Below are 24,845 nucleotides of genomic sequence, written 5' to 3'. Positions count from 1 at the left end.
CTGGTCAAAATCTATTTGAATTGTTAAATTCAGTTGCACTTACTCTCTGAGCCCTTCTCCCTATCTTCTTCTTTATCAAAGATCATTCATATTGCACTACACACTCAGAAACCTACCAGCTTGTGAGACAGTCTCATCAGTGACTCAATAAACATATCAGCCTCACATGAAATACAACTCTCCAAATTGAAATCACCTATTGGTGAAGACAACATGGCTACTGGTCATTCTTTCACCCCCAGCAAATGATTGGTAAGTTGTCCAACTGTTGCCATATTCCTCAATTGACATCAGGATGTGACACATAATTATTACAAGTTATTAACCTGTGAATTATTTTAATAAAATTTTGTTTTAATAAATTTGAAATCCATATGAAACCTGGGATTAGAGTAGATAAGTATGGCTTTATTATAGCAAAAATATTATAAGATGTACAGAATAGAAATGACTATATTATCATGTTTTAGAAGAAGTCCCCTTTTGATAAAACAATGCAGACCTGGAATAAGAAAGCTCTGGGCACAACTCTTTAAATGGGGAAAGATGTTTGTGGGTGTAGCTCAAACCAATATCCCCAAGTTGCCTTATCTTTTTGAGTTTTCACCTTGATTAACATTGCCTTTGTATCTGTTGGCTCCCAGCAGGATGTTGCTCCATTTTTTTAAATAAATCTAGGCTTTCATTAGCTCCCATTATCCCAGCAATATAACCTAGAATTCTCAAAATGAACATTAAAAATATTAAGGAAGGGAAAAAAGCACACTAGGAAAATACAGAAGCATTTGTCACAAAATATAGAATGGGCTTTTTCCTGTTTCTCATAATTTAAGCAAAACCTCAAAACAGAGTGCAATAAAAGATGTTTCTATATTCTAAATAGAGAAGAACCCCAATAAGCTAGATAGTCTCAGCTTTTCAACAGATGTCTCTGTGGTAGCCAAACTGGTCCTTCCACCTTCACTTCCATCCTTCCCCTTCCACCTTCTATATCAGTGAATTCTCTAAACGAAGAATTATACCTCTCTTGGTTGCTTCTCACTCTCATTACCCATCAAGTGAACAGAACAACTCCAAGAAAAAACACTAGAGACTTTGGATGTGGTCATACAAATGGACTTGGGTCTCAAGCCCCTGATTTACATTGGAATGGGAGTTGAAATTCTAATTAAGATTGGAATAGAATTTTATAGCTTTAAAAGTGGTGTTCATTATCAAATGAGACTGTTTTTACAGCTGAATGTGACTGAAAGCTGTGATATTTGCATGCATCCCAAGTTTTCAAAGGAAGAGAACTAGGAATTCAAGAGAATATTTTTAACAGTTGAGACATCAAAGAAAAATAAATCCACCTATTATGCTTATATTCCATTTAATTAAACTTAGTTAATTTAATGGTTATGCAGTTGGAGAAGTAAACTTGATAATTCCTGTGGTCCTTCATGATATATTCTGTATGAACATTTAGAAGTTAAGTATTCTGCATTGTAATAGTATTAAAAACAACCAAACCAATACAATTGCCTTGTACCCAAAAGAGTTTAATTCAGCCTCCTTGTTTTAATGACCAAACTTAAAATTTCAAGAGCTTTTCTAGTGCTAAATCCCACTGGCAGAATCAATTATATTCTGGCCTATCTCCCACTATACCTTCCTCAGACTGCTAGGAAGTATAGCATTTATCCCACTGGAATCCTGCTAATAATTTGAATGAATATCTTCACAGGCCACCAGGAAAGACACTTATCTCATTTATATGTGTACCCCTTACACACTAAACATAGTGTCTGTTCCCATAGAAAGTGTGTATACCAATATCTTAAATATGTGAAGGAATAAATGACTGCAGATAAAACTTGGATGCATAAATACCATGTTCTCTTTTAAACTACAGATGTCTAAGTGCTGCCAGTTTCATTATCATGACTCTAGTGGAAAAAAAACAACAGCAACCACCACCTTGAAACCTGCCTCTTTGATTTTATAAACAAGAAAAATGAGGTCTTCAGGCTGGTATGTAGCTCACTGGTAGAGCACTTGTCTAGCATGCATGGAGTCCTAGCTTTGATCTCTAGCACCATAAAAAAGAAAAAGAGAAAAAAAATAAATCATGGACCGGGGCCATATCTCACTGGTAGAGCACTTGCTTAGAGAGCCTAAGTAAGGTTTAATCTCCAGCACTGGAAAGAAAAGAAAAAAGATGAGGAAGCAGAGCTTATGTTTGAATGCAATATTTATAATACATTATGTTGGAAATAGTCTCAGTGAATATCACTTGTGAGAATTATAGAAGAGACTGACTTAGAAAAATACAGTACCAGTTTGCAATCTTCCATTCTTAAGTGTAGGATTGATGTGAACATCTAAATTCAAAATGCATGTTGTTTTTAATGAGCAGGTCCTTCTGACAGCTTCAGACCAAGAGCCACTGTCGGCACGGTGTGCTCTGGGGCCTGGCCATCTGCCCTACCCTTTGGAGGAGCAGGAAATTATGAGAAATAGTCATGGGTTAGAAGAATTTGTGGGGGTGGCATCCTTGGAAGCATCCAGAGACAGCACTGGTAGCCACAGCACTGTGATCTGGCATTTCCAGTGAGAACAGAGCTGAAATCTGCCTGCCATGCCAAAAAGTGGGGGCGGCAAGAAAATAGGTACAATTCATGAAGCAAAAAATTTGGAAAGCACTAAATCAGACTTTAAAGAGTCAGGAAAGGCTATTATTTTTTTAACGCTGCAAATAAATTATCTTCTTGACATGGGATCTAAAGTCTAACAACTTTCAAAAGGCAAGTGAAGTGTCAGCTAAGCAGTGAATGGTCCCTAGGCATGTGCTTGAACAATTTGATTGCTATTGTTTTTGCTTGACTTTCCTATTCCCCAATTCATCTTGTGGGCCATTTTCAGTTTTCCTTCACTAATAAGATGCACATCCTGTTCAATTTAAACCAGAAAGACAGAAGGGCAGTGAGACAGCATCTAAGGATTTCTCACTTAGGAAATTGTATTAAATTCTTATCTGCTTGCTGAACAAAGCCTCGGGACCCTGTTTTCTCTGAATGCATTTTAGTAAAGAGAAAGTGGCTGCTACATTCCTCCCTGCAGATCATCTCATGTCATAATAGATGCACATTTTCTGCATAGCAATCATTGGTTTCAGTCCCCAGAGAAACCAGGGGCAAAGATAGCTTGGAGATTTAATAACCTATCATTTTATACACCTCCAGCATGGGATTTGAGATCTCTCTACTTAAGTGAAATGAGGTCTGTGGTTTCTTATTGAGATTTTAAGATTTATTTATCCCTTTTATGCACTATTCATGATTGGCTCAATCTCAATTTCACTTATAATAAGCCTCCCCAGTCTCTCACCAGCCGGATGCTTATTATACAAAAGAATTATGTCTCGTACATTTGTGTATTACTTATTGTTTCTGATCACCATGAATTCCGAGTGACCAAAAAACACAGGTTTAAATAATCATGATGTGAGCGAGACCCAGGCAATGTGATTATATAGTGTAAGAGAAAGGAAAGAAAATCAGAGTTGTAATGGGAGTGCTATAGAAGAGGAAAGAAGACCCAGAGAAGATCTAACTGGCAGGAGTAAGATGGTAGAGTTAATTTAGTGAACAAAATCAGTTGCTTGAATTTTTCTTTCTGACATTCCTTGTTTTTACAAAAGAAGGGGCAACAGACAGCATCTGACAGGGTGGAACAGCTAAAACAATGGGTAATGGGGCAGCAGTCTGCTGGCTGCCATTGAACTATCTGAGAGATGAATGAACATTACAGACTCTTGCCCAACATGACAGGCAGCTATTCACATAACAGAGTTATGAAAAGTCCTCTGATATGCGCACTTTTATAATTAGCTCTTTCAACCAAATTTATTTAATGTTATTTCTCTGATTTCTGATCAACTGGAAGTGAATATTGCCACAGGTATTTCCTGGTATCAAGTAAAATAAACCATTAAAAAAAAATCTCCCAATAAAACAAGCATGTAACTTTGACACTTACAAACTCATGTTTTAGTTCAAAGGCTCAGATTAAATGTCATGATTTCTCTATTAATGTTGGAAGTTAAAGACAACATAAAAGTGAAAGGGCTTCTACTAAATATAATTACCTGTTACAGAACTCATAAGTCAAAATAAATTGTATATTCTAAGTTTGAGCACCATCTCCAAAAATTAAGTTTGCATTTACTTCTGTCTGTATTCCCAAAACTTACATGATTCAGGTCATAAAATTGGAGCAGGGTGTATAAGATTCCCCATTATCCAGTCTCCACCCACCTTTGCAGGATCATCCCTAGGTAACCTCTTATAGTCCCACCTCCTTTCCCCGTACTCTAGGATCCTTTGTTCCAACTTGGCAAACTCCTTCATCCAAAAGCACCTACCTTCCTTTTATTTATTTATTTATTTATTTATTTATTTATTTATTTATTTCATGTGTTTATTGCATAACATCATGAGTATGCTTAATAATAGCACATTGCATATTTCAGTTTTAAAAATCTTTTATTGATTTTATTTTTTTAAATACATAACAGTAGTGGAATGCATTACAATTCTTATTACACATATAGAGCACAATTTTCATATCTCTGTATATAAAGTATGTTCACACCAATTCATGCCTTTACACATGTACTTTTTTTCGCATTACAATTCTGAATACCCATATATACCACAATTTTTCATTTCTCTGTTTGTATATAAAGTCTGTTGACACCCAATTCAAGCTAAACTTCCTTTTATTTAGCAATGTCTTTTGCACATGTTGATTCTTCTGCTTTGAATTGCATCTTTCCATTGCTCCATCTGCAACATACCTCCTTGTTTTAGAGCCTTCCCTGATTCCCTCTAGCAGTTAGTGGCTCTATCTTTCTTCCATTAACAAAATTGTGTTCTTATCTCACTTCATATGGGGATCTGCATTTATATCCCTCACATTACTCCAAAGGGGAAGGGAGATCAAGTTAAAAGGAAAGTTCCTCTGGAGAAAGTCCTTCACAAAGACTAGCACATAAGGGGATCCCCAGCAATGGACTCTCTGTCCTATGCTATGGGGCAACTCACTTTAGGTCTTTTAGCCTCAATTTCCCCAATTGTAGATTCTGCACAATAAAAAGCCCCCCGATTTTGAGGTTGTTTCAAGAATAATATGTGTATATGCACCTTGTTTACTGAAAAGTGTTGTATGAATGTGACCAATAAAAGAACAGGAAACTATTCCCATGTTATCACTTTTCAAATATGCCCTGGATATTATCATTTTAGTTGTATAAAATACATATGATTTTCTTATTGGCATTCTTCTGAACAGAATCTAAGCCTAAAACATGGCCCTCTCTTCAGTGCTCTTCTCCTCCTGTTCTGAAACATAAATTAAGCATATAAAATTTTTCTTCAAATTATCACTGAAACAAAAACATAATGGCTCTCCTGTTTTACAAGCTTTTTTACATTTTTACTAATATCTCAGTCTCATGAGAATGAATACCAAGTAATCTAAAGATTTTAAGTCTTCTTTCTTGTCCAATGCTGACCAATCTGTAACTTTAACTTAGCGGGATTTTGGAAACATTGAGGATTTTGAGGATAGCAAAACAGAAAGAAAGAACTTAGCTTGAAATATCCACTCAAATTTATGCCCTCCTCTCCTGTGACATGCACTGTTACCTGGCAAACACCACAAATGCAGTTGTATCAACGTTATCAGAGAGCATAATGTCTATTGGTTACAGAAGAACATGTTGTGTCTCTGTGCTAATCCTAAACATGGCATCAGTATCTTGATGTCCCCAATCTTTCAAGTGTTTCAGATGGAGCAAAGGTCATGTCTTAATCATTTCATTTATCTTAAGCATTTTTGGATTGCTTTTGGAAAATGTATGTTGCATATCCCCTTCAATGTGGATATATTAAGGTCTTCATTTTTTTGTACCTAGGATTGTTCCATTAGACCTTTGCATTTTGCTTTTGTTTGGCATTGGTGATAAATACAGACTTTTGTTTTTAAGAAAAGGCATGCCTTAAGATTGCTTTTGTTTGAACATGTCTTCCTGTTACTTTTACCTATATGAGCATCATTCACATCACTGTAAGAAGGAAATGTCTTCCATCTGGAGGAATACTCTTGGATGCTCTAATGACATTCTTTTATTGGTACAAAATAAACCTCTCTGAGGACTTCCAGTCCCATTTTACCCAACGAGGAATGTTTTTGCAGTTAAGCTAGTCAAAAAACTGCTTCATCTTTAAAAAAAAAAAAATATATATATATATATATATATTTATATATATATATATTTTTTTTTCAAAAGTAAAAAAAAAAAAAAGACGCTTTGCCAGGTGAAGAAAAGGGGAGTTGAACAGCAAGTATGGAGAACACTAAACAATATCAGTTCCTTTCCATTCCCACTTAAGTATGGCAACCAAATGAAGATTTATGGACCGTTATTACCTGTGCCCAAATTACTTCATTTAGTTTTAAGCTCATAAGATCTTGGGTGTTCCAAAATGCTTTAGTATACTACAATAGATTAATTCTCATCTAGGAAAAACTACCTGTGGTAGTCAGCTTTTTAAAAGTGTGGCACAATCCAATTTACTGGCAATATTAGACATAAAGAATGTCCAAGCTTAACCAAGTGTGAGGATTAAGTGTTTATCCAATGATTCTAGGGTTTGTTTTGTCCTTTCAAATTATTGAAAGAAAAAAGAAAGAAAGAAAGAAATCTTGTAGTACCACCTAGCTTTATCCTCTTTATTTTCACAGCAAAAATGAAAGGCTTTTCAAAATCCAACAGTATGATTGAAAATGGCCCTGGTTGCCCTATAAATGCTTTAGTATTCATACTGAAATTGCTTCCTCATAGCACAACCTTAGAAGAGCTATAATGAACCAATCTCAGAAAAATAAATGTCAGCAGGAACAGTATAAGGGCTGTGAAAAAAATCAAGAAACATCTTCTAAAACATGGACAGCAGAAACATTTATAAGAATTACAAATTTATGAAGTCTTAGTTTTTACAGGTTTTTGTTTGGAGATTAACTTTTGTTTGGCTTGGTAGTGAATTTCCTTTCTTCATTATTTTTTCTTTGATAGATCAGAAAATAAACAATTTGTTTCAAGGGAGTCCCTGTTAAGAATAACTAAATCATTCCATTATGCACAGTTGGCCTACATCTCTTTAAGTCCTTGGGAGAGTAAATTATCTTGTTCAATTTATAGAGTGACTGCCAGGGAATTGAAAGCCAGAAGGTATAGAAGTTGTTATAATCTGAAAAGGACACACTGAGGTATTGCTGGTCATTTTATGTATGATTAAACCCACAGTTCATTTTCAGGAAGTTGTTCACAGAAGTCAGTAAGGAATCGCCTGTTCCATATGCAACAGAAAGGTGAATCAAGCACCACAATCATCTTCCTTTTCCACAGAGACTGGTGTGTGTGTGTGTGTGTGTGTGTGTGTGTGTGTGTTTGCTTTGCATGAACAACATATGATTTAGTGAAGAGTTAAAATATTTAGTTCTACTCTTACAAAGGAGTATGTGCTTACATTATTTTCAGTCTGTTAAATAGTGAAGGAATTTGAAAGATGAGTAAAACTTGTAGGTTAAACTCTCTTTAGTTGTCAACAAAATCAGGATCTGGTTGCCTCAAATTTGGGGGTTTTATGATTAAGTGCATCTGAGGAGGTAACAAGCCTTAGAAAATACCTCAAAAGTGGATAAAGCAGACCTCCTTCTGGATGCTACAGAAACTCCAGACAACCAGGCATACTTTTGTTGCCATGACCCTGTTTCTCCATATGCCTGTTTTTAGTGCTTCATGGCTTCATTTTAGTATCTGTTGTCCATCTCTGTCTTTCTATGGAATTTCCATTCTCAGAAATAATCTTTTAAAAATCTTATTAGTTCAAATGATGAATATTTATTGAAAATTAGGAAGGAGAAAATTATAAGAAATATCTGTATTACATATTGTGATTGAAGTGTGGCCACTGAATGATAGACAATGTCACGGTGACGGCAGGGGCCTGAAGAACTATGATGAATTTCTTATTTGCTATTCTTTTATTACTAAGTTCTTACATAGTTCAGTTGTACTTTAAAACTTTTGTTCTAATATTGCTTATGTGAAGAAAGGAAAGAGGAATATAGGGAGGAGTTTGCCAAGCAATGGCAGCTGCCTTCAGCAGTGCGGATTGTTCCTCGAGCAACCAGTTATGGTAGTGAGGAAGGGCTGAAGTGAAACCTGAGTTCTGGTCCACAGCCCTGTCTCTGGTTCCCTTCACTCAAATTTTCACCTGACACCAACTGCAGGAAGGAAGCCAGTGAGCAGGGTTAAGGAACTGAGCCAGGAGCATTAAACTGTAGTTATGACAAGACTCACATAACACAAACACTTTGCAAAAGTACTGAGAGAGAAGCTAGAATTTCTGCTGTATGTTTGATGTATAGGATTATGGATTTTTATGATCCTAAATAAAACATTGGCTCAAATTTGAAGGATATGTAGACCACACAATATGAGGCACTGCTACTGCACAAAACTCTCAAAGACAGCTCACAGGCTTCTTCTCTCCCTTTTGTTATGAGTGTATAGTCAGTCACCGTTGTATCAGGCAATCATTGCAGTCCGGCAGGTCCTAGAAACAAGCTGAGACCAACCATTTCTAACAGGTGCTCCTCATCATGTTTTCCTGTCCAAGAGCAAATTTTTGCCTATTATTATCTCTAGGGTTCTACAAAGGCCAAATACCTACTAGTGACATTTGAAATGACAGTGAATTTTAAAATTGATAAACATTAAAAATTTAGATTAAAAACTTGAGCCCACATCTTGAATGGGAATTATGTTACCTGGGAGGTGCAATCCCTTTATCAACACAGCTTGATGGCTTGATTTAATCAAAACATTCTGTTAAAGAGGAATTCACTCCTATAAAACAATCGCATATACGTCAAACAATTTGTCACAACTGAAAATATAGCAACATACCTCCATTTGTTGATTGTTGGTGGATAAAGACCTTGTCTTGGAGTGAGTCTCCTCATGGAAGCCTCATAGGATTCATCAGGAGCAAAGCCATACATAATAATAAATCCCTGTGACTTTTAAATTTCTTTTGTTAACATGAAGTAAGAACTTAAGGACACTTGTAATGCAATCTGAATGCAGAGTTGCTTTATTTTTTATTTTTCACTTTTTAAAATCTCTATAATTGTCTTGCCCAATTTATTTTTAGCAGTTCAATTTTATTTATTTCCCTAAAATCTATTGCCTTTCATAGCAACTACAACTCTTTATTCACACTCATATTTTATCAAATTATTTCAAAAGTTTTACTTGTATAAACATTTGGTAACAAACATAATTGACATTTTTCTCATTTGAGTAAAGGTTTTAAAAAAATAAAATTAATTTTAACTGATATATAAAACATAAACATTGTACATATAATGGGGTAAAATATGATGTTGTTTTGTTTTGATACATATTTAATTGTGTAATGTTCATATCAGATTAAACATGATCTATCTCTTCAAATATTTGTCATTTCACAATGGTATAAAATTTCAAAATTCTTTCTTCTAGCTTTTCAAAATGTATGTTACTATTATTTACAGTCATTCTACAATACAAAAGCACCCCAGAATTTCTGGCTCTGATCTAACTATGACTTAGTGCCACATACCCTTCATGAGCTTAGAGCTAAAATGTTGGAAGAGGCCAGCTTACCAAAGAATACTGTATTAGCCACAATTAGTCAACATGCTGTTGCTGCCATTGGGTTGCATATAGGAAACTGAAAACATTTATTAAGCTAAACTTATTTAAAAGCAGATCGGTTTAGAATATTTATATGCCTTTATACAACAGCTTATAAACGATATTCTGCTCATTTTCCCCCATTGTTTCACATTGCTCTTATCCTAACTGAAACTCCATCATAATGTTATTTTCTTATTCAGGAACCATTAATTTTAACCTGTTACCTATTTATTTACTCAAATTATGATTTAAGGAAAGTACGCCACAAATGGTTAAGGAGGCTTTCTCCTCTAGCAATTCTGTAGCTCACATCAGGGGATTATTCTAGAAACAAATGTTTTCTTTATCTATCTCTCTCTCTCTCTCTCTCTCTCTCTCTCTCTCACACACACACACACACACACACACACACACACACACACACAGAATAAATCTCTGATTTCAACACCTGATATTATTTCCAGGCCATATATTCTTTTTCTAGTTACAATAAAGGGAAGGATAGATAGATACTTTCCCTTCTTCAGACAGAAACTTATGTGTATGTAATTATATTTTCTGGACCCCAGCATCAAGCGTCATTTTTGCTCTATAATTAAGGTTGTTCTGGATAACAGTTTTAAATTCACTCAGATTATATTATTGTTACAAGAGGAATATTTCTAATTTATCATTTGCTCATTGATTCATTGTTTTTTCAAGTCCTTGTTTCAATATCTCTAGAGATACTTTAAAATTTACCACTTATGCAAACTGCCTAAACAATTATTCTCTAAAAGAATCCCTCCCTTAGAGTAGAACCTTGTCGTATATTAGAACTATATGCTATTTGCTGTCAGCATTTACATCATCTATCTGCATTTATATACTGTTTGTACCGCTAAAGGAAATGGCATTTTAACACACACACACCCCTTTTTTGGTCTAGTAATTAATGATCAATAAAGGAAAAATGGAAAATATAGGTAAGCAAAACAAAATAAATATTTTGAAGAGTATAGACCAGTTTTATAGAATATCTCCCTTAGGATTATTTGAATGCTGCCTCACAATTTGATACAGTTTTTGCCTTTTTCCAGGAGTATTACAAAATTTACGAATACCCTTCCATGTGAAGAATATCCAGAGATATTTATAATCAGTGTGCTTGATGTTACATGTTTGATTCACTAAGAAGTGGGCTCTGATAGAATAGTATGAGGGGATCTTATAAGAAATGCTCTTGAGACCAGCAGCTGTGAAGAGGCAGAAAGGGAGAAGGACTCCACAGAGAAAAGTGAGCTGAGGCAATCTCAGTGAAAACCTCAGCCGATGCCACAGGAAGGAACAATGCTGCAAAATGACCCTTAAGAATCATCTAGCGCTGGGACAAAGGTGCTGGGTCTTTAGATACTTGCCTCAGCCAGTCACTGGAAAGAGGGCATGCTCTTGAGTCAAAAGCAGTTCTAAAGAGCACTGCCAAATGGGGGTTCTCTGTTTAAAGTACTCTGGCTGTGAAAATACAGCCTTCAGTCCTGAAGGGGAACACGTGTAGCGCACCACAAGGTCTGCTACATACCATTAATGGCATTGTTAGCTTTGATTGCTTTTTTTGTCTGTCATACTTCTACAATGTAAAGGAAATTTTTATTTCTCTTTTCAATTAAGTAGCAATAATATGGGGACACTATGGTTTAGATATGAGGTGTCCCCCAGAAATTCATGTTTGAGATAATGCAAGAATTTTCAGAGGTGAAATGATCAGATTATGCGATGTGTAACCTAATCAATGGATTAATCCATTGATATGAATTAACTAGGTGGTAACTATAGGCAGGTAGAATGTGACTGGAGGAAGTAGGTCACTGGGGGTATGCCTTTGGGGTTTATGTTTTGTCCTCGGTGATAAGAACTTATTCTGCTTCCTGACATGTCCTCCTCAATATCCTTCTGCCATAATGTTCTAGTGCAATGGAGTCAGTCAATCATGAACTGAACCTTTGAAACCATGAGCCAAAATAAACTCTTCCTCCTTGAAATTGTTCTTATCAGATATTTTGGTCACAGCAACACAGAAGCTTAAGGAGGAAACAGTGACATTATGCAATGATTCTGACCCTCCATAATCTTTTACCAAAAGACTTTACTCCTTTAAGGGTTTCTACCTCAACCTATTATAACTACAAAGGTTGGAAATGGTGATTTTCTACATGATCACTAGTTTTGTATTTATTGACATTCTGCTATAAAACAGCAATCCTTTCCCTGTTATTTTGTTAGTTCATTCATCTTTATTAGTAATATGAATTTTATAAATTGTGTTAATTCAATGAGATATAATCCAATAGTATCATTATTTATTTTCATACTTTAATTGTCTAATAGTTGACCAATTAGATCTTCTTGAAGCTATTTTTATGTTCTTTTTGATATAAATCCTATCAATTCTTGAGCATTTTCCTCACCTCTGGTACAAGATTTTGAAGATCATCTTGCGTTTTTCCTGCCTTGACCCTGGATTTAGCCAGTTTTCTAAAATGACTTCCTTTCAGTGGTGGAAGATATGAAACTTAGAAGCAAATTTGGTTCTTAATATATATATATATATATATATATATATATATGAAAAAAAATTAATAAAAATATGAGTTTTTTGCCTTTTTCCAGGAGTATTACAAAATTTACGAATACCCTTCCATGTGAAGAATATTCAGAGATATTTATAATCAGTGTTCTTGATGTTACATGTTTGATTCACTAAGGAGTGGGCTCTGATAAAATAGTATGAGGGGATCTTCCAAAAACTCATATTTTTATTAAATAATTTTGACCTGTAGTTTTCTTAACAGTGGGGCAAAATAACTTGTGCATAAGATAATTTCCAAATATAATATAAGAATTCATGTAAAACTTTAGAACAATGTGTGGCACACAGTATTAAATATTTACTTATTATTTTCATGTTTATTCCCAATTCTTAGTAGTTACTTAATAAATGTTGTATTACTTTTTTGAATAGAAATGTCACACACAATTGAACCTGTAAGCAAAATATTATGCAAAATATCAGAACACTTAGGGATTTCTTTACACATTACAACTATTTCTCTTTTAATAACTTTTTTTAGAAGCTCCACTCAACATATTCATATCTCCCTGGACATCTGTCATCTCCACTGTAATCATCTTTCCTACATACAAGGCAGAGAAATAAAGTTTATTTTGAATGCCACCAACAAAACTAGGATTTTTGTTTTAAAGGGAAAATTATATGCTATATAAATTGTATATTATATAATTATATAAATGTATGATTTTATATATTATAAACATTGGGCAGATTAAAATTTATTTTACAATAGTGGTGACCATGGGAATATTAAAAAAAGGTATCTAAATCAAACATGGGAGTGTAGTGTTGGTAGAGATCTTTTTTTTCCTTCTTTTTGGTGGTGCTGAGAATGGAACACAGGGTTCCCATCCCAGTTGGTATATATCTTAATTCCTCACCAAAATACTACCCAGGACTTACTGCCCCAAATAGTCTTTCTCACACCTGGAAATAGCACCACCATCCCATCACTCATTATGTATCAAAACCAGAAATGTAGCAATGATTGCCAGTTCTTCCTATATCTCTCCTACAGACATTTTACTATTCTACTTTTAAATACTGTAGATGTGTCCATATCTCAATTCAACAGCTATTATCTCTATCCTAGATCATAATGCCTCTTGTTTGGTTGTTGCAGAAGCCTTCTAACTTGTCTCCCCACTTCCACTCTTGTTTTTGTCCAATTCATCCTCCACTGTCACAGTAACAAGAATGGTGTCTTCTTAAAATGTAAACCAGACCACATCATTGTTATTTAAAGTTCTTCCAAAGATATCTCATTTCAATTTCAATAAAATACAAATCCATCTATATATATAGTAGGACTGTGCTAGAGGGCCACACATCCAAATCTTGATCCAAGTTCTAGCTGTAATACCACAGAGAAAGTTCTAAAATGGCTATGATAAGCCAAAAGGAACAATTTTGCCATTAAGCAACTGGGAGCTCAAGAATAACTAAAGTCACTTGCTTGAGCTTTCTTATGTATGATAAGAAAGTTCATTTCATTAACACCAGCAGTTCTTAAATCCTGTTAAGATCAAGAGTACTCAGGGGCTGCTATTAATGAGATTTTAGTACTTTTAACTTGCACCTCTACATTCTTTCACAAGGTAACAGTTTAGGACAAAAGTAGAAAAAGGTTTTTTTTTCAGAGTCTGTCTGTCTCATGCAAGGGTAGGAAAATGGTAGATTAGCTATGAGAACATACCATAACATTGTTGGTATAGCCCAAGATTCTTTTTTTTTTCCAAAGCTGGGGATAGAACACAAGTCCTTACATATGCTGGACAAATGTTGTAGCGCTGAGCTACATTCCAATACTGTATAACTTGATCTTAAATGCAGTACTGTCTTATCTTCAAATATTCTTAATTATGTTTATTTCAAGCACATGGTTGCCAAATATTTCAGTAAATCTCTGTTATGTTCTTAAATGCAAACAAAATGTTCTTGAGAAAGCCTACTCTTCATCACTACTCAGAAAATAAGTTAAATATAAAACTGGCTAAATCATAGGAATAGAAGTTAGTAAACTATGACTTTATGTCTTTAGGAGTAAATATGAACATATTTCAGAAGCACTAATTTGCTCTAAATATTCATGAAAAGTTAGCAAGTACTACTTAATTCATACAACAAATATTTGGCTTTAAAAACTAAATAAAATTATTTACATAATTTCATGTCCTATATCATCAATATCCTTTTACATTGCAAGTGTATGTACATTACAATCTATGGAAAACATTATGCACATTGTGCCAAATAAAATCCATATGTATAAAATCTCTCATGCTCTAAAAATAGAATGTACTCTGAATCAATAATTCCCACTGACTCTTTTCTGACTTGTAGTCTTGTCATCTCCTGATAACAAAATGTATTACCTCTAAAATTCTTGCCCTCCCTTAAGCTTTTATTTGTCATCATTGGAAATATACTCAGGAAAGCCAACTGTTCTTAACAAACATTTATATCAAGTCCAGTCTCTGCTCCAAAGAAACCATTAAAATGAATAATTTTATGGGTAGTGTGGGACCCAAGAGCCTAAGACACTCATTGTAGCTTATTGTGTCAAATATGCTTGCAAAAAAAAAAGGCCCTCGATTTGACTTTCAAATACAGAATTAAATCACGTCTTAGGATTGATAGTGTATATGTTAAAAGTCTCTCAATATACAAAGATATGAGTCATTTTCTTTTAGTTCATCAATGACTCATCTTATCCAAAAAAAAAACCCTTAAATCAAAGCCAATAAGAACTTCTCATTGATTGATATAGCCCCTCTCCCTCCAGCCTTTAAAAATGCAAAACTTGTTAAAGATTCAGTCATTTGTCAAGAATATTTAATTTGTGGCACCCCAAAGATATTCTCTGCTGGTCTTCCATAGAGCTGATTTTATCTACTATGTCTGAAATTGTGCCAAATTTTTATAGTACAATAAAAGTAGTCCATTGGCTCCAGAGATCCATATATTTTCTTGGGAGTACTCTCAAGGATAAAATTTAGTTTATCAAATTAACAAAATTGATACATAGTTTAATGAGGAGTAACACAGAGGGTACTTGCAAGTAAGGGCAACTAACTATAAGGAAAGAAACTATTCTACCCCTTCCTCTTTGTATAGCAGCTAGGTGGTATGGGAGAGAATGATCCATTCCAACTCTATAGATGGATTCTGATGGATCCAAGCCATACAAGTCATTTTTGGATTCATCCATTCACATCATACTTAGGCATAAGCCAATGCAAATGTGGAGTCTCATTGTAACCAAATTAGTCTATCACAGTAAGGAAAAGAGTTTTATTTTTAATTTCATGGTCAGAAGAAAAAATAAATCTCTGTCTAACCCTGGATCTGAATGAAAAACTAGTATCTGTGGCTGCTCTAGCTGGTAGCCTTCTTGCAGTCATGAGATAACCCGCCCCAGTGACAAGATGAGTCTACAGAGGAGGGCAGCACTAACAGAAACAGAGAAGTCGCACTGGTCCTTCAATAACACCATTCAAATTGTTAATATTTGAATCAAACCAACCCTATTGCCCATATTCCCACGGATTTTCTAGTTGTGTCATTGGCTTATTTCAATAAATCTCTTGTTGCTTGAGCCAACTTTTAAAGTCCTGAATTTTTAAGAAACATCAGTTAAGGGGTTATTTGGACAGAGGATTAAGAAGGGAACAGAATATGAGAAGAATTAATTAGAGCTAAGGAAACTTTATTGACAACACAATTTTTCCTAGGAACTACGTAAGGTTATACGTAAAACTTTAAAGAGTTCTTAAGAATTTAGAGGTAAAAAATGTTTAAGTCACATAACTCAATTGTATAAACATCAAAAATTAACTTTATAATATAATACAGTTTAAGCTTTATTTTGGGCTTCCATGCTGCCTGATGGCATAAAATGTATAAAAACTTATTTCTGGATAAAACTTATTTCTGGATAAATTTAATATTTTCAAGTCTCTACATAGTTGATTCAACATTTTTCTTCACATTCTAGGAAGAGACATCTAACTCCAGGAGAGCTCACATAGTATTGTAGCATTTATGAACAACATTGAAATGGTCATCATCACTTCTCATGATGATAGCTATTGGATGAACATTACCTGGTCTGTACTTTCAATGGTCCTACCTACCAAAAAGAACACAGTAGTCTTAGCTCAGATGGTTGGTCAAAGGATTCAGTTCTCTGTGCTCTACTCATAAGGTCCAGTGAGAATAGTTTACCTTTTCTCACCTGCCTCTAAACAACATCGTGTATCATAGAGAATTTCTCGGTACTCTCCTTTGCCTTCTTAGGGATACTGGAAAATCAAAGGTTGCATTGCTGCCCAAATATTTACACCTAAAATGCCAGTAATCTCCTTTAACTCCACTAGAGATGAACCAAAGTAGTGCAAGAATTTGTACCTTTCTGAGCTCCATGCAAGAAATGAGAACATGTTTCATACTCTCTGGTGCCCAGGGTTTCCTGATTTCATATATAACTTGAAATGGGTTGGGAGTGGAGAGTTTTCTTAAAGGCCTAATGAACAGAAAATTCAAGTTTCTATTAACTTTCCTCTCTTAACCATCTCAAGGATTTTGTATATAGTAGATAAGGTAGACCGAATAATGATACCACAGATATCCACATTCTAGTCCATACAACCTGTGAATGTTACTTTACATAGCAAAAGAGCTTTACAATTGTGATTAAATTAAAAGCCGTGAGATGGGGAGATTATCAGAGATTAAGAGGAATTAGGAAGATTAGAGACAGTAACAGAGATCTGATGATGCTACACTGATGATTTTAAATACTGAAGAAGGGGCCCTGAGCTAAGGAATGCAGGAAGGATCTAAATATTTGAAATGGAAGGAAACCAATTCCTCCCGCAAGGAACATCAGATGAAAAGAAGCCCTAGTAACCCATACTGGACTCCCAACCCTCAGGAATGTAAAGGAGTAAATTTCTGCTTTTTTTAGCCACTGAGTTTGTAATGATTTGTTACAGCAGTAATATATAGAGCAATAATCACTCAAAAGTTAGTTATAAACCTTTCTGATTTTTGCCCCAAATTGATCTTTTCTAGTTGCATTGTGATAAGTAGTTCCTATAGAAATAGGCTTAATTTCTAGTAGCTAAAGGGGATAGGTCCCAGTGATTACTATTTATGTGATCACAAAAGGAAAAGAAGGGCAAATTGGTTAATATTCTATTATGGCATCTGTTATGGTTTGGATATGAGGAGTTCCCCAAAATCTCCTGTTAATGGAATAATACACAGAGGTACAATGACTAGGTTATGAAATCTGAAATCTAATTGGTTCATTCTATTTTGGATGGACTGACTGGATAGTAACTATAGGCAGGTGGGAGGCATGGCTGGAAAATGTGGGTCACTAGGCATGTGCCCTAGAAACATGCATCTTCCTCACCCATGATGTTTGGACCCACTTTGGGCCCAGAGAAATGGAGTTAGCTATCCATGGGCTGAGAGATCTGAAACTGTGTGCACCAAATACATATTTCTTCCTCTATTTTGTCGTTGTTGTTAATGTTGGTTACAGTGGCAAAAAACATCATGTCATACTGGGTAATTTAGTGAAAAAAAATCACACAATTTAGTGAATAAAATCACACAGTGATAGCAGTTATATTTATTAGCATCTTCCAGGATTTCATTTGCTCCTCAGAGCTGCCTCTCTGTGGCAAGGTACAGTGATGTGTGTAAATAATTCATTTTTAAGAAATAGGTGCTACTGCCACATGAAGCCCATTTTAGGAAAAATAGGTTATAGTGAATCCTTTCAGATTTGTACCTCCTAACTGAGTCATTTTAATATTTCATATGTAATTTTACATTTTTATATTTTTATATGTAATTTATCTAGATTCATTTATTTATTCCCCATGACATATTTTTTTTACAATGTGCATATGCCTCAGTACATTTGAGCTGCTATAACAAAATGCCATGAACTAGGTGGCATATAAACCATGGTAATGTGCTTCTCACAATTCTCAAAATGCAATAGATGCCATATATTCTATTTTATGAAATCATCCAAACCGAAGTATGTGAGTTATGTATTATAAGCACTATAACCTAGTTCCCCAAAGGTAGTACAATCAAACTCCCTCCGTACCACAGTGAAAAACATGACTTATTTTCCTCACGTTTTAAATTTTAGTTAAGTTTTATAACAATAAAAATAAAATAATATGAATTAAATGGGCTATGATGTTTCCTTTGAAACTGCATGGCAGAACTCTACTTCTCATTAGGTTTATTTAAGGAAATATGGAACTAAGATGAAAATAGCATTGGTGATCACATACTTATATATTCTGTAAAGATGAAGATAAGTTAACATTAAATATATGTAAAGAGTGTGATATCATGGCTAAACAATAAGGAAAGTTCTAACCACAATTTCTAGTTTGTGAAAGGTTTCTCAAAGCATTTAAATTTATTGAAGTAGAACAAATAAAAAAATTTACAATTAAGTTAGAAAATTATAAAACCTAATTCATTGGGTTATACAAAGGAGAATGAAGAGAAGGGATGAGGGATAGAAATAAGAAAGACAGTAGAATGAATAAGACATAACTTTCTTGTGTTCATATATGAATACATGACCAGTGTAACTGCACATCATGTACAATTACAAGAATGGGAAGTTATAATCCACATACATATAAAATGTTAAAATACACTCTAAATTGTCATGTATAAATAAGAACAAACTAAAAAAAAACTACTATGTTAGTTAGCTTTATGTCACTGTGACCAAAATAACTGACATAAACAACTTAGCAGAGAAAATGGTTGTTTTGGCTCACAGTTTTAGAGGTTGAGTCCATGGTTGGCTGATTCCTTGGAACCAAGGAGAGGCAGAACATCATGGAGGAAGGGCATGGCAGAGGAATGCTGCTCACTTCAGGCAGCCAGGAAGCAGAGAAAGCAAGGGTCAGTGGATACAGGGAAAGCAAACCCTTTGAGGGCATGCCCCCAGAGACCCACCTCCTCTAGTCATGCCCAACATGCCTACAGTTATCACCCCATTTGTCCATTCAAATGAAGATGGATTGATTGATGCCATGAACCAGGTGGCATATAAACCATGGAAATGTGTTTCTCACGATTCTCAAAATACAATAGATGCCATATATTCTATTTATGAATAGGTCACAATTCTTGTAATCAAATCATTTCATCTCTGAACATCCCTGCATTAACACAGGAGCTTTGGGGGGACATCTCACATACAAACTATAAAAGTTCTCACCTCTGCAACCTCAAGACGAATCCTTCTTGGAGTTGTATTGAAAGTAAATAATATGCTGAAATAGATTAAATTACCTACATTGATGACTGATTGAACAAATATACAATGAATACTGGATACCTATTACAAAGGATGTTGAACATCCTCATGTCCTGATATGGAGAATTTGCTACTACAAATGTGGTATGAAAAATAAAATAAAAAACAGGCTAGAAAACAACATATTTCCATTCCCATAAGGTTGATTATATGGTAAGTACAAAATTAAGAATGCAAAATTTAGACCTGAGATGTAACTCAGTGGAAGACCATTTGTCTACTATATGTGGGTTTGATTTCTCACCCGCCCCCCCAAGAAAAAGGCATTCAGATTACTTAAGTATATAATTCTTAAAGTATTTTTTTCCAATTCAGTGTTTCCATTTTCGGTGTTTATATATTTAATTACTTCACAATTCTAAAATCCAATTCTTGCCCCTCCCTACCAACCCACCACTCCACCTTTACTTTGCCTTCTGCTCATGTGTACTCCAAGTTCTTGTGGAGTTTATCTGTCAACCTGGCATTAGAGGGAGAAACCTGGACCATGGGGATGAGCATTTATTCAGGACAACTTCCACTGGTATGTAGAGTCTTCAGTTTTCCATATATTCTCCGGGTTCATCATTGTTTGCCTTCAAAATACCAAGTCTGTGTGGGCACTTTGCTCCCTCAACATTCTTACCATGAAGCTTCTGCAGGACTCTGTGTATCCCAGCCATGTCCACATCCCTCTTGAAAATACATGATCCTCTTAGGATTCCCTTCAACATCAAGTGAAAAGAGCAGAGGGCTCTTGAGGTAACTTTCAGGCCCAATAATAAGATACTTCATTCAAATGTTGCTACTAGTTACCAGGTAGGTTGCAGGGATTCTGTACAAGACTTGCAGGTTCCACCAGTTTCCTGAAGGGAAGATGAATGAGGTTTCACAATCACCCTGGGATCTAACCTCTCCCCACAGTACTAGGCATGGGTAGGTATGGTGCTGGGTCCGTGGCAAGGGTCAACCATCGTTTTAAAAATTACCTATTTCTTTCTACTGTGGATGCCTTCATCTCCTTTTTGGGCAGGAAACTGTTCTCAGATTATCAGTCTTCTAAATTGTATTATTTATGAAATAAACAGGGAAGGAATGGGTTTCTTCCTTGCTATTCAACTTTCAACTTAATCACTAAAAAAAATCTTTTTTCTCTCAAAAATGTCATATTTTGTAAATTAAAAAGCTCTGTGTTTTAAAGTCAGCAAATCTTTGTGTTTTTTCTAGATGCTTTTAGGTGATACCTTCCCTGTGGCAAATAAATCTCTCCTTAGTTAAAAAAGACTGTTCTTGGTGGAGGAGCTGGAAGGAGGAGATTACATACAATACTAGCAAACCTCAGTTCATATTTTCAAGTTTGATCTCAGTGGCAAGCACTTTGCCATTGAGTCACATTTCCATCAGTTACAGATTCATCTTTTATGAAATACATTTTTTTCTCAAATTAAGCAGAGAGCCCTAGTGATCAGGATGAGACTCTTGTCTTTCCATAATAATTAAAACTCTTCCATATAGCCAGCACGTGAAGATGGGTGATTCCAACATTGAAAGAATTCATGTAAATATTTTTCAAAAATAGCATTTTATTTTTTAATTATTTGCATATATGCCAAAGGAAAATAGAACAAACTGTTCTTCTGTATCTGCCTAAACATGGAATCTCCAGATTTTGAATGCTGCTGAGATTCTGTGAACTCTCCCCAAATTAAAACCTCATAAACTGAGTCTATATAGATTGCAATTTATATTTTTGATTTTGTAAGTCACAGAACATAGTGACTTATGAAAAAAAATGTGGCAACAGACAGACACAGGTTTTAATGCTGTCTACATCAGTTATAAAAACTGAAATTGGCCAGGATGCTTAACTTTGAAGTCATATTATTATCATCTATGGAATGAGATAAATAATAGTACAATCCTTGAACATCTATGAAAGCCAATGTATGAGATAAATGTGAAGCACTAAATATGCAAAGAACATAAAATCCTCAAGGAAAGTTAGATACAAGAAGAGAACTTAATGTAATACAACCACTTTCTCCAACTTTCCACTAACCATTACTATATTCTAGTATGTTCCATGACAATGTGACCTTTGCCAGCCCTGTCTAATAGTAGAAGGGCTCTTTTGTACTCCATCCTTCCAGGAAGCCACTGTAGTAATTAACAACCACTCCATAGTCAGACAGAACTGGTTCAGCTCTGTATTTTATTAATTGCACAAATTTGAGCAAATAACTTAACATCTTTAAACCTCATTTGTAGAATCAGAATACTGATTCCTACATTCAACTGTTGCTCCACAAAAATAATCTATAAATAATGATTACTGCGATATCAACATAATAGAAAATGTCCCATATACTACAATTATTCTGAGTGTTATGACATATTGAACTCTCTTTATTATCTGACTTTAGTGTTGTTTTTTAATCTAGCTGGTGGGACATAGTAGCACATGCATGTAATCTTCAGCTCAGTATGCTGAGGCAGAAGAATCCTAAGTTCAAGGTCAGCACAAACAACTTTGTGACACTGTCTCAAAAAGAAAAAAAAAAAAAAGAATTGAGGATGTGGCTCAGTGGTTAAGTGCCGAGGGTTCAATCCAAGATACCAACAAATAAATACACAAAATAAAAAAGAAGGAAGAAAGAAAGAATTGTCTATTACAATAAAGAAAAATTCTTGTATGTTTTCTCAATCATAAAAGGTAAATATATGTTGGAGACTTGGGCCTACTTTTTCTTCTAATAGGTACAGCATCTCTGGTTTAATTCTTAGGTCCCTGATCCACTATGAGTTGAGTTTTGTGCCTTGTGAGAGAAAGGGGTTTAATTTCATTTTTTTTTTTTTTGCCTGTGGATTTCCAGTTTTCCCAGCACCATTTGTTAAAGAGGCTATCTTTTTTCCAGTGAATGTTTTTGGTACCTTTGTTTACACTACATAACCATATTTATATGGGTTTGTCTCTGTGTCCTCTGCTCTGTACCATTGGTCTACAAGTCTGTTTCAGTGCCAATACCATATTGTTTTTGTCACTATTGCTCTGTAGTATAGTTTAAGGTCTGGTATAGTGATGCCACCTGCTTCACTCTTCTTGCTAAGGATTGCTTTAGCTATTCTGAGTCTCTTATTTTTCCAGATGAATTTAATGACTGCTTTTTCTATTATTATGAGGAGTGTTATTGGGATTTTGACTGGAATTGCATTAAATATGTATAGTGCTTTGATATTATGGTCATTTGACAATATTAATTCTGCCTATCTAAGAACAAGATTTCATCTCACACCAGTCAGAATGGGAGCTATTAAGAATACAAACAACAATAAATGTTGGAGAGGATGTAGGGGAAAATGCACACTCATACTCTGCTGGTGGGACTGCAAATTGGTGCAGCCAATATGGAAACAGTATGGGGAATCCTTGGAAAACTTGAAATGGAACTTCTATTTGACCTAGCTATCCCGCTTCTCGGTCCATCCCCAAAGGACTTAAAAATAGCATACTGTAGGGACACAGCCACATCAATGTTTATATCAGCACAATTCACAATAGCTAAACTGTGGAACCAAACTAGATGCCCTTCAGTAGATAAATGAATAAAGAAAATGTGATATATATATATATATACACACACACACACACAATGGAATATTATTCAGCATTAAAAGAGAATAAAATCATGGCATTTACTGGTAAATGGATGGAGTTGGAGAATATAATGCTAAGTAAAGTTAGCCAATCCCCAAAAAACAAATGCTGAATATTTTCTCTGATTTAAGGATGCTTATTCCTAATGAGGTTAGGGGTGGGGGACATGGGAGAATTAGATGAACTCTAGATAGGTCAAACAGGGAGGAGGGAAAGGGAGGGGACATGGGTGTAGAAGAGACCATGGAATGAGATGAACATCACTACCCTAAGTACATGTATGAAGACATGAATGGTGTGACTCTACTTTGTGTGCAAGCAGAGATATGAAAAATTGTGCTCTGTATGTGTAATATGAATTGTAATGCATTCTGCTGTCATATATAACAAAATTAAATTTAAAAAAATAAATTAATTAATCAATAAATAAAGGAAATATATGTCCCCTTCTAAATATCTACTGATTGTTAGGTAGTAGTTAGTCATGAGCAGTGAAATGTAAACCAATAACAGCAGGGATATGGAGTTTCTTTGTAATTGCTTTTAATAAACAACCAAGTAGCCTGTAGAATAACAATAGGTGTACTAACCCTGAGAATAAATAGGTATAAACAAAGGCAGTTGATTAAAAAATATGTCAAAAGGGAAAGATGAGTGGAGCTAACTTCTGACAGGGTCTACTGAGGTCATAGTAAATTTAGGATTTATAGTCATGAGTTTCTCAATGTATTTCAGAATGGAAATTTTATCAGTAGCACAGGGACACTAAGGTAAATTCTGTCCAATCAGTGACCCAAATACCCACATTAACATAGGGTTGACTTGTAGATGAAATATCCCTAAATAGGTTGGCCATCATGATAATTTCAGAGAAGACCAGCTAGGTTAAAAACTCCCCCACCCACAGGAAGGAGGAATCGAACACCTGATTGACAGCAATAAATTTGGAAGCAGCATTGTTTCCTTTGTCAGTCTCTGCTCAGAGATGACCCACTCTTTCCCATGAGTGTTTTTGCTTGAGACTTAATTTACTTTCGCTTAACTTTTGCTTATAATCAAGTTCTCTTTCTTGGCCTTTCATGTCTGACTTTAAATTTTCTTTCTTGGGGAAAACTAGAGGTTTGATGCTTCAATTTTCCACTGTCCTTTGTCACTGACAAGCACTGTGACATAAGACAGAAAAAGTCCAAAACTCAGGGAACTCTGAGCCACTATATAATTGATGTAGGTCAATGCCTAAACATCAAATCACTGCTTTTAAAAATATTTGAATAAAATGTATTCTATTTAAACTACTTAGTGGCCTTATTCTTGGGTTCTAAAGTGGCATTACACAGAAGCTGTTTATTATAGTCATCTGAAACAATAATAAACAATGAAGAGGCATTTTAATTTTCTTCAACATCTTATCTTAAATCAACAGAGAATGTCAGGA

This window comes from Marmota marmota, unplaced genomic scaffold (genome assembly GCF_001458135.2).
Source record: "Marmota marmota marmota unplaced genomic scaffold, marMar, whole genome shotgun sequence".
In the NCBI taxonomy this organism is placed as follows: Eukaryota; Metazoa; Chordata; class Mammalia; order Rodentia; family Sciuridae; genus Marmota; species Marmota marmota.
The sequence above is the reverse complement of the archived record's forward strand: the minus strand, read 5'-3'. Positions refer to the sequence as shown.